Source organism: Nannospalax galili, unplaced genomic scaffold (genome assembly GCF_000622305.1).
Source record: "Nannospalax galili isolate Female #2095 unplaced genomic scaffold, S.galili_v1.0 scaffold580, whole genome shotgun sequence".
Classification (NCBI taxonomy): domain Eukaryota; kingdom Metazoa; phylum Chordata; class Mammalia; order Rodentia; family Spalacidae; genus Nannospalax; species Nannospalax galili.
Genome location: NW_008345762.1, coordinates 523,377 through 523,625, shown reverse-complemented (window position 1 = coordinate 523,625; position 249 = coordinate 523,377).

Genomic DNA, 249 nt, shown 5'->3' with positions numbered 1-249 from the left:
TAACCAAAGATTAAAGGGACCAATATAATTTCTAAAGAGTCCATATGCACAGCTAAAGGCTACATAACAAGCACCAATGCCAGATAGGAGATATCTTCTTTTGAGTTGTTGGCCAGGGTGGCCAATAATAACCCAGCATAGAAATGGGAAAATGAACGGCAGAGCCCAATCTTATCTAAAGAAATATTGACAACTGATTGCTGCTAGAAGATGAACAGCTGACCCTCCTAAAACAAAGACCTCTAGATA